Here is a 13,029-nt window from a genome sequence, read left to right as displayed (position 1 = left end):
GTCACAAAATTGCTTTTGAAACCAAACTGAAATGAAGTTACATTCACTCTCCAAGGTAGGTGATACATGCAATATACTAATGGGTGCTCTTCCAAGGTTTGATTTATTTTATTGTGGCAGGGTTGAGGAAAATTTAAGTGTCGGGAAGTGTAGGGGCATGCACTTTGAAAGAGGCAACTAAAGTGTAGGCTATTTTCTAAATGGGGTGAAAATTAAAAAATTTGAGGTGCAAAGGGACTTGGGAGTCCTTGCGCAGGATTCCTGAAAGGTTAACATGCAGGTTGAGTCGGTGGTGAGGAAGACAAATGCAATATTAGCATTCATTTCGAGAGGATTAGAATATAAAAAACAAGCATGTAATGCTGAGGCTTCATAAGACACTTGGTGTGGCTTCATTTGGAATATTGTGAGCAGTTTTGGGCCCCTAATTTTAGAAGGAATATGGTGACATTTCAGAAGGGTTCAAAGGAGGTTCATGAAAATTATTCCAGAATTAATAGGGTGATCATTCTGCAACTGTACTCATAGGAATTTAGAAGAATAATGGGAGATCTCATTGAAGCCTATTGAATGTTGAAAGGCCAAAATAGAGTGAATGTGGAGAGGATATCTCCTATGTTGGGGAATTTAGGACCGGGGGTACAAATTCAGAATAGAAAGACACCCACTTAGAAAGGAGATGAGGAGGAATTTCTTTAGCTAGAGAGTGGTGAATCTGTGGGATTTATTGCCATAGGTGGCTGTGAAGGCCAGGTCATTGAGTATATTTAAGGCAGTGCTTAATAGATTCTTGGTAAGTCAGGGCATGAAAGGTTACGGGAGAAGAATGGGATTGAAAAGGAATTAGATCAGCAGTGATCAAATGACAGCGCAGACCCGATCGGCCAAATGGCCTGATTCTGTTCCAGTGTTTTATGGTCCATTTTCCACTCAGCCCCAATCTCCTGCCTTCTCTCCATATCCCTCCTGCCCTGACTAGTCAAGAATCTATCAATACCTGCCTTAAATAAACCCAATGACTTGGCCTCCACAGCTGCCTGTGGCAATGATATTCGTAGATTCACCATTCTCTAGCTAAAGTAAGTCCTCTTCATCTCCATTCTAAGTAGACATCCTTCAATTCTGTGGCTCTGTCCTCCAGTGTTAGACTGCTTCACTGTAAGAAACATCCTCTTCATATCCACTCTATCGAGGCCATTCAACATTTGATAGGTTTCAATGAGATTTCCCCTCATTTTCAAAGGTTTCAAAGGTACATTTAATGTCAGAGAAATGTATACAATATATATCCTGAAAAGCTTTTGCTTTGCAACCATCCATGAAAACAGAGGAGTGCCCTAAAGAATGAATGACAGTTAAATGTTAGAACCCCAAAGTCCTCTCCAGCTCCCCTCCCTTCCGTGTATAAGCCGCAGCAAGCAATGATCCCCCCCAACTGAAAAAAAAATCGACACCCGAGCACTCAAGCATGAGCAAAACAACAGCAAAGACACAGACTTGCAGTACTCCAAAGACCACTTCTTCACTCAGTATTCAACATACCACAGGCTCTCTCTCTCGCTCCCTAATAAGGGAGAAAGAGATGTCTCCGTTTCACAGCGAGAGGGGAGACATAACAAACAACTCGTTGGTTTATGATGTTAAAAGTCCATTGTGTCGCTTTTTCTGAGCTCTGTGCTGGAAGATCTTGGGTCCCTGTGCACACAGCCTTAGATCTTCCATCTCTCACAGCACACCGATCTGCCTGGACACCAAGCTTCGAACCGCCCGTCTTCAGAGTCACGAGATCTTGGCCCTCCGAAGGCAAGCTGAGCTCTTAGGCTGAGCCCTTGGTGTGCCGAATAACGGCCAGTCGTGAAACCCCAAGAGCAGATCCCATTCCCACAAAGAACTGTAGTCAGTGTGTAACTCATGGTCAGAGTCTTCAAAAGATCTCTGAAAGTGAAAAATAGAGATATGCAGATGGAAATAGAGCTGTTTCCGAAGATCCAAGCAAAGGAGTTGCTGTTAAGCACAATTAATCCTCCTGAGCTCCTCCTTCATGGACTTCCTTTGAACTTTTTCCAATGTCAGTGAATCCTTTCTTAGCTAAGGGTCCTAAAACTGCTCACAATACTCCAAGTGAGGACTCACCATTGCCTTATAAAGACTCAACATAGTATCCTTGCTTTTATGGTTTACATGTATGACTAAGAAAACTTGAAACTCTAAGAGAACATAATAACATAAGAAATAGGAGCAGAAGTAGGCCACCTGGCCCAACGAGCTTGCGCCGCCATTCAGTAAGATCATGGCTGATCGGCCATGGACTCATCTCCATCTACCTGCCTTTTCCCCATAACCTTTAAAATCCCCTAATATGCAAAAATCTACCCAACCTTGTTTTAAATATATTTACTGAGCTAGCCTCTACTGCTTCATTGGGCGGAGAATCCCGGGGATTCACCATTCTCTGGGAAAAGCAGTTCCTCCTTATCTCTGTCCTAAATCTACTTCCCCGAATCTTGAGGCTATGTCCCCCAGTTCTAGTCTCACCTGCCAGTGGAAACAACTTTCCTGCCTTATCTCATCTATCCCTTTCATGTTATATTTTTCTATAAGATCTCCTTTCATTCTCCTGAATTCCAGCGCATACAGTCCCAGGCAACTCACCTCAACCAGGTTCCAGAGGTGAGCACCACCTCCAAAGGCAATACATCCTTCCTCAAGTAAGGAGACCAGAACTGCACACAGTACTCCAGGTGTGGCCTCATCAGCATAACCTCCCTGCTCTTAAATTCAATCCCACTAGCAATGAAGGCCGACATTCCATTTGCCTTCTTGATAGCCTGCTGTACCTGCAAACCAACCTTCTGTGATTCATGCACAAGCACTCCCAAGTCACTCTGCACAGCAGCATGCTCCAATCATTAACCATTTAAATAATAACTTGCTCTTTTATTTTTCCTTCCAAAGTGGATGATCTTGCATTTAGAGGACATATTCCACCACAAAACAACCATCTCCCTAAACTTGATGACAAGAATTGATTCCATGTCAATGTGGCTCAATGAGTAGACTCAGTTTATCATGCAATATGTTCACCCCATCCCAAAATCAATTATCCTACACTTCTTCCTCAAATTAGCCCAGTGATTATTCCCATTGCCTTTCTTAAAGGTACAACTTTGATTATTCTCTAGTCCTCTAGAATCGTGGCTTTGGCTAAAGAGGATACAAAAGTCACTGCCAAACCCTTAGCAATCTCCTGTCTTGCTTCTCCCAGTAACCTTGGATGCATCCCATGACCACATGGGGACTTACCTATCTTAATGGTCTTCAGCAGAGCCAACACCTCCTCCTTCTTGATATCAATATGTCTGAGAATATCAGCATGCTTTCACACTATTCTCCTCCTTGGTTAATACTGATGTGCAGTACTCATTTAATACCCCACCAAATTTATCTAGATCCAGGCATAAATTTCTTTAAACAAACACACATTTGAAGATCTATTTGCATTACTGAGTGTTTGAAAAAGGTCAAATGTTATACCCAAGAGTTTGAATTTATGTCACATTGAGATGAAACTTGCTTTGTGATGGTATTGGGTACACTGTCTGCCAAGTCTTAAACTGAAAAGATTTTAAGCCCTGTCCAGTACAGTATAGATATCTATGAGTACCCTCACTATAAAGTGGTTATACTGTACTGTATCAGCTTACTCTTCAAAGTCTGGCTTATTTCCCTATCTAGTCTCTACAGCAAGATCTAATTGCCAATACCCACTATTTGAGTGGTTCGTCACCTCACCTCACCTCACCTCACCTCACCTCACCTCACCTCACCCCACCCCACCAAGGAGGAGATACTGCCAGGTAACAAAGTCATTTAAACGTTTTTTATTTTATTTTTAATGATACACATTTAATTTAGACTAATAGTTCTTAACACACATAAAATTCACAGAGGATTTCTGATTTATAAAAGATTATTGAATAACAAGATTTATAAAAGCAACAAACTATTTCCAAACACAGGTACAATTCTTACAAACTAAAAAACATACTAATGAGTTGCAGAAGAACCAGTCATCCATCGCAGAAACCAAAGATTGAGGAATGAATTCAGATTCTTCTTTCAGTCACCTTATTTTTCTGCCATCCTCCTTGTAATTCCTAACAATCCCAAATGCTTTATAACATTTATACTGTTTTGTTACTAGTTGGCATTATCTGCATATGATGTTCTTCAGATAGCTTTTCTGGGATAAACTAATTCACAAAGATGGGGGCGGGTGGAGAGACATTTCTACCAAAGGAGGTGTAAGGCACTCTGTCCCTCCGGTAGCCTGCAGGTCACCCTTGGGCAAGATGTAGCACCTGCTTAGCCCCCTGATAAGGGTCATGTGAAACCTTGAGAGAAGATGATGGATGGTGGTCTGAGCAACTAGAACATATCACAATTTCTGGTTATGTGGCCACTGAAGAATATTAAAAGTATCTGGAGCCACCCGGCTTGTAAAGACACTGCCCAGCAGGAGGTAAAAGTTACTGTCGAACGCAGCAGGCCAGGCAGCATCTATAGGAAGAGGTACAGTCGATGTTTCGGGCCAAGACCCTTCGTCTCAGTCCTGATGAAGGGCCTCGGCCTGAAACATCGACTGTACCTCTTCCTATGGATGCTGCCTGGCCTGTTGCATTCACCAGCAACTTTTATGTGTGTTGCTTGAAATTCCAGCATCTGCAGATTTCCTCGTGTTTGCCCAGCGGAAAGTAATGGCAAACCACTTCTGTAGAAAAATTTGCTAAGAACAATCAGGGTCATCGACACAGCACATAACGAATGAGATCTAAAAGCTTCTGGGGACAGAGATCTCAGCTACTAAAAACTAATGTTGAAAGCTGACTCTCTCACTACACAAACATTCCCAACTATTGATTGATAACTATACCTGTAACCATGTTTGATGTGTTAAGTGACAAAATCAGTCTGGTCTGGAAGCTTCTTTGAAGTCAGTCACAATGGTGCAAATAATTTTGCCAGTGGTATCTGGCTTGATTCAGGCAGATCAACATAACCCTATTGTTTGACATTGATTAAATATAGGCCTATAACACTTCATTGTTGACTTGTTTACAACAGGAAGATGGGCAAGGAGTATTGTTTAGAATTTTAATTTTGTCACGCAAACAACTCTGACACTTTGGAAAGGTCATGCTGCTGTGCTGAGAAGTTCGAGGTCAGCAATAAATCTCTCGGGCCCTGCAGAATAAATATCTTTCACAGTTGTGCATGGCTTGTGATGTCACTAGGGTGCATGAATGCTGCTGCGGACAATGGGATACGAATTGCATGTGGAAATGTCTTAGTTTCCTGATGGATACAATTTCCCTCAGAAGTGCTTTCTGTCACTATTTAATTTGGTTTAAATTGTTTGCATGTGGGTTGTGCACAAGAAAACATATGGTAATGAGACTTATTTCTAGGTTCTTGTGCATAAGTCTTCAGAACTTATGTACAACAACGTAGAAATGGGATTCATTGCCATATGAAGATGTAGTATATATGCAACTGTTCAAAATGCCGCTCCTGCCCCTACACCTCCTCCCTCATTACAATTTAAGGCCCCAAATAGTCCTTCCAGGTGAGACAACACTTCACCTGTGAGTCTGTTGGAGTACTTGGGGCTTCCGGTGTGGTGCCCTGTTTATCAGTAAGACCCGACATAGATTATGACATTGCTTCGCTGAGTAGCTATGATCTGTCTGCCAGGAAAAGTGGGATCTCCCAGTAGCCACCCATTTCAACTCTCCTTCCCACTCACATTTCAACATGTCAGTCCATAGCCTCCTCCACTGCCGTGATGAGGCCACACACAGGTTGTAGGATATTCTGTCTGGGTAGCAACATCAATTTCCCGAACTCCTGGACATTGCTCCCACTCCTTCACCATTCCCCTAGTCCTGTTTCCCTCTCTCACCTGATCTACTTACCTGCCCATCACCTCCCTCTGGTGCTCCTCCCCTTTCCCTTTCTTCCTCAGATTCCTGTCCTCTCCTATCAGATCCTCCCTTCTTCAGCCCTTTATCTCTTGCACCAATCAACTTTCCATCTTTCTATTCACCACTTCCCTTCTCCCAGTTTCACCTATTACCTACCTCCTTGTACTTTTTCCTTCCCTCCCTCCACCTTCTTGCTCTGATCTTACCTTTTTTTCCAGTCCTGATAAAAGGTCTCGGCCTGTAATGTCGACTGTACTTTTTTCTGAAGATGCTGCCTGGACTGCTGAGTTTCTCCAGCATTTTTTGTGCGTTGCTTGGATTTGCAGCATCCGCAGATCTCCTCGTGTTTGTTCAAAAGCCCATTTCTTACTTTGAAATAAGGCAGCAGAACTGCAGCAGATGCACTAATATTTTCAAATTCCACCTGCCAAGAAATTTCCACACAGAGATAGAACCTGTGAGGAAATTGCTGAGCAATCAGCCTGCCCAGAATACTGGTTGGGTTGGTAATGTGTGCGGCTCTTGTGTACTCTAGAAGTCTGTAACATAGGCAGTGCACAGAAGACTGAGTGTGTCACCAGTGCTACCAAAAATTTAAATGATCCAGCTTAATGCATGTTCAATACTCACACAGGATCCTCTCATTAGCTACAGTTAACCAATTTCACTGCAGATTTGGTGTTGGATATTGTATTATCTTGAGGTGTCCTGAGAGAAATCTGCAGTTGAAGGTAATAGTTTAAATTTTCCTTAGCAACAAACTCAGTGGGCAGAGTGGCATTTGTGGGGGGGAAAGAGATTGTTAACACTTCAGATTGAAACATTCATCAGGACTAAGGGGATAGTGGGGAGTGAGCAAGGTGCATAGCAATTGAATTGTAAGCTCAGGAGCAGGTCACTTTGTAGCATCTGTAGCCGTTTAACAAACTCACTCCACCTGTATTAGGTCACCTTGGGCTCCAGTCTCACCATTCTGCCTCTCATCCTTATATTGACCATCTCCCCTCTCCCTACTCACTTCTGATGCAGGTTTTCAACTCAACACATGGACAATTGCTTTCTTTCCACAGATACTGCTTGAGTTCCTCCAGGAGTTTGTTTGCTACTCTGATTCCAGTATGTGTAAACTCTGTCTCTAACTTTTTCTTCTAATGGTGGCAGCTAAATATTAATGCTTTGGTGGTCTTCTCTTAGAATCCTTAGGGGAAATTGACAAAGGAATTAAAAAGTGTAAGGAACTGTGTGAGAAGAGGAGGAGAGGACAGATAATTAAAACTGCATTACTGGTTCTCCCTTCACTATTAATGGTTTTTATCCAGAGCATACCAAAGCTGCATGCTGTGATTCCCATCGCCTTGATCAACCCACGACTGACACTGGTGTGAGACCACACATGGCATGGGGCTTGATTGTGCCAAACCATTTCCTGAAGCTGCTTGCACACAATGGGGTTTGCCATAATCTTCCTGTACCTGACCCCACATTAGCTTCTTATTTTACATCTCCTCCGTGGCAGGCTTTTATACAACTGTTCTGTAGCAACCAAAGGGAGAATTCCTTTAAGGTATGATCATTTTCCCAGAAATCAGCATAGCAGCAGCTGTGAGCTGTTCAAGCAGTTCTTGTTTGAAACCAGCAGGTCTGATTTTAGCACATGGTTTGCTGGCTAAAATGAATTTTTCCTGATTTTGTAATTTTTTTCCCTGGGAAATAATTAGACATTAGCACTATATGCAGCACATGCTTAGCACATTAAAGGAAGATGAAATTCCAATTCCAGCCATTTTGAAAGGAGGTCCTCAAAATGCAATGCCACATACTGCACGCACAAAGATCTGGTCAAATTACCTGCCTCTGGCAGTGGAGATTATTGTTTCTATGAATTTTGTTCCTTGCTACTCAGTTCCTGCTGGTGCTGGAGACATTTGTAGCACAGTCTGCATTATGGTGATAACAGGAGATACCAGCTTAAGGAGATTTGAACTAATCTCCTTTGATTGACAGACAATTCATGCATGGACTCTCAAGAATTGTGGCCTTCTCAATTTTGCAAGGATCAACCAAGTGCACCTATATCATGACAGGAATGTCACAGCAAACCCTGAGGTGTCCAGAAACTGCAAGAATGATTGCACTGCATGTCCAGCTGGTCTACACTATTCTTAACAACAAAGTGTGGTGAATCACCAAACCATGGAGCAGACAGGACTTGGTTAACATATGGTATTCTGCTGTGCCAGTAATCATCAAATTTCCACGTCATATCTCCAAGAGAGTACATGAGGTCCTCTAATGTTGCTGTCACAGTCTGGAAATATCTGCAAGTGACTTGTAGCCCAATGTAGAGAAGGTGTCATCATTCATTGTTGGCATTAAATCCTGTCAAGCTGGGAATCATGTGGGTTCAGCTCTTGTTAGCAACTTGAGAGCAGTGTCAGTATTGGAAAGAAAGGGAGGCAAACTGAGGAGGATATGTGCTCTTGTAGTAACAGCTCAAAGATTTGGGCTTGGACTCATCAATAGCAAATAACATTCATGCCTCATTTTTATCAGAAAATATCTATATTCAACAAGTAAGAAGTCTAAACACCTCATTTCAGCATGTAATGCCATTATATTCACTGAGTTCTTCATAACTGATGTCCTAGAGATCAGTTGTCTTAAGTGGACTAGTCACATAATTATTGTAGCCACTGTAGCAGATCAAATCTGCATTAATTAATTAATTACTGTCCCCAAAAAGCCATCCCAGTAATTGCAAGACACGTCAAAAGTTTGAAATTAAGTATTCAAATAAATTTATTCTAGAAGTACATATATGTCACTATATAATGCTCCATGACTCATTTTCTTCCAGGCATTCATGATAGAACCAAGAAATACAAGAGAAAAACTACAAACAAAGACCAAGAAATAACCAATGTGCAAAAGCAGACAAACTCTGCAAATACAAAATTACAATAACAATAATAAATAAATAAATAATAGATAAAATTACAGAGAACATGAGTTGTAGAGTACTTGAATGTGAATCCTGTGATTGTAGAATCAGTTCAGTGTTGAGTGAGTGAAGTTGCCCATGCTGGTTCAGGAGCCTGATGATCGAAGGGTAATAACTGTTCCTGAACCTGGTCATGTGGGTCAGGATGTAATGGAAATTTTGACTGGACCAGTACAACTCCATCTCTCAAGCTGCTAGAAAAAAAAACAATTTGTTTGATTGGCATCCTGGCCAATGCTCTAAATATTCATTCTGACTATCAGCAAGATATTGATTTCAGTATGCACCATCAGAAAGATTACTGGAATAACTTGCCCATGTGTTTTCATGAACATGTGTAAAACCAGAGAACTTTTAACACTTAGGAGGACAAGGGCAGTGGAACTATTGATAATTGAAGATTCACCTGCAATGAACAGACTATTTTGATTTGGAAATACATTGCTGTATTTACATTGCTGCTGGGTCAAAATCTTCCTAATCCCTATGTTTTGGCACTAGGAATATCTTCACTACAATGACTTAAGTGGCACATCATCTTTTTCTCAAGGATAATTAGGGGTGAACAGTAAAGCCAAGGCAAGGGGACGTGTTTTGTTTAAGTCAATATTACAAACATTCCATTAAGAAACAACCTACTGAATTTCCATCCCCAGGCAAAATCATTCGGAATGTTTTAAAGACATTTGACCATCAGCGCTGAATATGCCATAGTGATACATAATGGAATATAAATCAACATGTCTTGGCAAATTATACAATTCACACATTTATACTATGTGATAAGTACTTGAGTTACTAGAAGCAAACACTTTCTTCAATCAGTTACTGTATGCACAGATGATGTTTCAGGATGACGGCTTTGGCTCTGGGTCATTTTGAGAATAATATACAGAGAGAACTCATGTGAAGCTGCCAATATTTGAAGGATCTTTCATGCCTGTGACTTAAAAAAAAGTAGTTGTATGATGTTGGCTGCCTGATGTGTTGTTCAGAAGCAGAGAAATTATTCTATCTGGAGTGAAATGTTGTTACAGTATTCTTGCAATTTCACACATGGTGAGTTGTCATTAAAAGGGTTGTTTGTTACTTGGTAGAATGAAGAGACAAAACCAAAGTGAACCAGATAAGAGTTTCATGATAATATTGGAAGAAAAGCTCAGGAAAACTCTTTTCTAGTCCAGATGAAGTATCTCGACCCAAAATATCAGATGCCCAGTTCCCTCTACAGATCTGTTCCCTCTGCAGATGTTGAGTTCCTTCAGCAGTTTTCTTTTTCTTCTGCTCTAGGTCCAACATCTGTAGTCTGTAGTGTTTCTGCAATCCATGTCCTGTTTGGTACCATTTTTGTGCTCTACATCAGAGTAATCTGATATCTACACTTGTCAGAAGGAAAAGCTGTAAGACACCTTGGTTGGCTGATCCAGTTTTTGATATCAAGCTCATGTTGAAGCTAGTGTAAGTCAGCATTGCTTACCAGTAATTGGTGAGCAGTTAAAGTTCAGAAGCTGACACATAATAAAGGATTATGTGCTTGCCATGGCAGGAGACGCAGCTCTTCACTATCTGGTTCCTCACATGAGAAAGCTCTTATAAAGATTTAAAAACTAGTCATATTGACAAACAATGTTTCTCCTTCTGGTAATTAGCAACAGCATGCTTAAACCTCTTCCTCCAAGCATTAATTGCTGTTATAAATTTGAAATGTAACACGGAATGAGATGTAATTATACCTATACTACCTTCTCAGCATTCCCTACCCCCTTTATGTTTTTGAAATCTTTCACTATGATTTGATTGAAGTACATTAAAAAATAAGAGTACGGGGATGAGAAGTAGAAATACATGACACAGCACCTTCAATGTGTTCCATCATTCAGTAAGATCGTGACTGATCTTTGCCCTCAATTTTGTTTCCTTGCCCAATACCCATAGTCTTTCATTCTCCTGCAGTTCATTAATGTCTCTCCCTTTGGTATACTTATGTCTTAGCTCACAGTTCACAACTCTCCAAGAAAATGAATTCTTTCTTAACTCAATCAACTACATCCAAAAAGTTCTGAGAGCCATATCTTAACAATTTCACAGTATTTAAATAATACATTTTCCTTCATTATATCATATTCTACCATCCTTTTGTCCACTCATTTGGCCTGTCTATATTTCCTGCAGGAATCTTGATTGATCTTCATAATTTTGTTCCTATCTTCATATCACCAGCATATTTAAATCTATTATAATCTCAGTCCCTTCATTTAAGCCATTAATACAGATAGAAATTGTTGAGGACCCAGCACTGATGACTAAGTGACCCTGCAAGAAATTTGGCACGGTCGCTGAGTAATCTAATATTAAGCCTTCAGTACTGAGGTTAGAGATCAGAATGTGTTGCCAAGAAGGAAGATAGCCCCATTACAGACTTATAAGCAATTCAAAGATATGACTCACTAAGAACAAATAGAACGTAACCAGGAGTACTTTATTAAAAAATGAGAATAGATTACAGATAAAAGGGTGACATAAAATCTTGTCAAAAACATTTTGAGCACTTTAAAACAACATGAAAAGTCATAGCGCTGAGAGAATAGTCTTGCTATTCGTTGTCTGCTGTAGAAAAAAAACAAACCTCTTGGTGATACTTCAGAAGGCAAAATTGAACTGATCTAATAGCATGTGAGAAGCTGTGTGACTAAACACTAGTTAACCCCACTGAGAGCATACCGTGCATATACAGTAGGCAAGTCCCATACAATGAGGCAGTGGAAAGATTCATAGTTTTGAGGAACAGACGAATGGGGAGACAAACACCACCATTTTAACTGAACATAAATTGCTGGCTGCAAACTGTAACTGAAGATCTATAGGACTTTGTGATCCATGGCAGTACTATAAACAGAATTTGAGTGTTGGATGAATGATGTTTCTGTTGAAAGAAGCACAGTGACCTGACAAAGAGTGTCAGTGTCTACAAGATATTAGAGCATCTAAGACCAGGGGTGATGGTTTATGTGGATGTTTGCAGTTTTTGACTCCTCCACCAGAGAAAATATCCCCTTCATATCCATTCTATCGAAGCCTTTCAACATTCTATAGGTTTCAATGTGAACCTCCACTCATTCTTCTGAATTCCAATGACTACAGGCCCAAAGACATCAATCAGTCCTCATATGACATCCCCTTCATCCTGAAATAATTTTTGTGAATCTCCACTGAGCCCTCTCTAATCTCAGCATATCCTTTCTTAGATAAGGGGCTCAAAACACCTCAAACAACTCTAAGTGATGCCTTATCTTATAAAGTCTCACGCTTACATCCTTGCTTTTATATTCTAGTCCTCTTGAATTGAATGCTAATATTTTATTTGCCTTTCTCACTACTGATTCAACCTGCAAATAATCTTCAATGAATCCTCCAGGAAGACTCTCAAGTACCTTTGCACCTCAGGTTTTTGAATTTTCTCTCCATTTAGAAAATATACCCCATTTTTATTTCTTTTACCAAACAGCTTGACCATACACTACCCAACACTGAATTCCATCTTCCGCTTCTTTACCTATTCTCTTAATCTGTCTAAGTCCTTCTGCAGCTTTTCTGCTTCCTCAGTACTACCTGCCCCTTCACTATTCTTTGTATCGTCTGCAAACTTGGCGACAAAGCCATCAATTCCAACACCCAAATCAAAGCAGACTAATGTATCTTTAGGAGTTATTAAAATGCAAAGACAATAATGAACAGAAGTTGGTTAGGGTTTATGTCAACATTAGGATAGATTCTCCTTTTCTAAAGAGAAGTCTTTTGATTCGGAGGCTGTCTCCTTTGGTTGTAGACTCTCCCAGTATAGAAATATCCTCTCCACATCCACTTTATTTATCAGAATCAGGTTTATTATCAACAGCATGTGACGTGAAATTTGTTACCTTAGCAGCAGCAGTTCAATGCAATACATAATCTATCAGAGACAGAAAAAATAAAAATAATAAATAAAATAAAACATAATAATAAATAAACAAGTAAATCAATTACACAAATTGAATAGATTTTAAA

Source organism: Mobula birostris, chromosome 1 (assembly GCF_030028105.1).
Source record: "Mobula birostris isolate sMobBir1 chromosome 1, sMobBir1.hap1, whole genome shotgun sequence".
NCBI classification, from domain to species: domain Eukaryota; kingdom Metazoa; phylum Chordata; class Chondrichthyes; order Myliobatiformes; family Myliobatidae; genus Mobula; species Mobula birostris.
The sequence above is the reverse complement of the archived record's forward strand: the minus strand, read 5'-3'. Positions refer to the sequence as shown.